The sequence below is a fragment of the Psammomys obesus genome, unplaced genomic scaffold (genome assembly GCF_907164565.1).
Source record: "Psammomys obesus unplaced genomic scaffold, mPsaObe1.curated_primary_1811, whole genome shotgun sequence".
Taxonomy (NCBI): Eukaryota; Metazoa; Chordata; class Mammalia; order Rodentia; family Muridae; genus Psammomys; species Psammomys obesus.
Window position 1 is genome coordinate 1,515,323 of NW_026585686.1, and position 638 is coordinate 1,515,960.

Sequence of the window (638 nt, forward strand, 5' to 3'; positions counted from 1 at the left end):
ACACACACACACACACACACACACACACACACACACACACACACACATACACCTGTCCTAAAAAATTTTAAAGCTAACCATCCTCGACTCCCATGCCTCCTTCACAACGTTTTCTTCAATTAGCAGACAAGACCTTCCCATTAAGAGAGAGTTGGTAGAAAAATACAAAAATCAAAAGAGGGGGAAGAAAAAAAAATCATTTACTTGTAGTAGGATTTCTAAGGAAGCAACTGAAAGGTATCTTTGATGTTTAATGTGCTTGCAAATAGCAGACTTTTTAAACAATTGCTAGACTTTATACATGTCCTGGGTTGAAAATCGCACGTTAAGAAGGACTCCGGAAAGAAAGGTACCTGTGCCTTGCCCCAGTGTCTGTCTGAGTTTAGTTCACTGCCTCTGGATCTCTGTGATCCTTTTTAATCTCACAGCTCCATATTCCTTAAAATATATAGCTACCAAGAAAAGCAATAAAGGAAATACAGCCAGCTCAGATCCAGCACATACGATTGCACCTTTGAAATATTTCTTTCATGGCACTTGGGTCCACACAGGCTGTGGTGCCTCAGCCACAGGAGGACACGGACTTCTGTGGAATCACAGATGTACTCACGCTCGCTACATCTGGAAGTAGCTTGCTC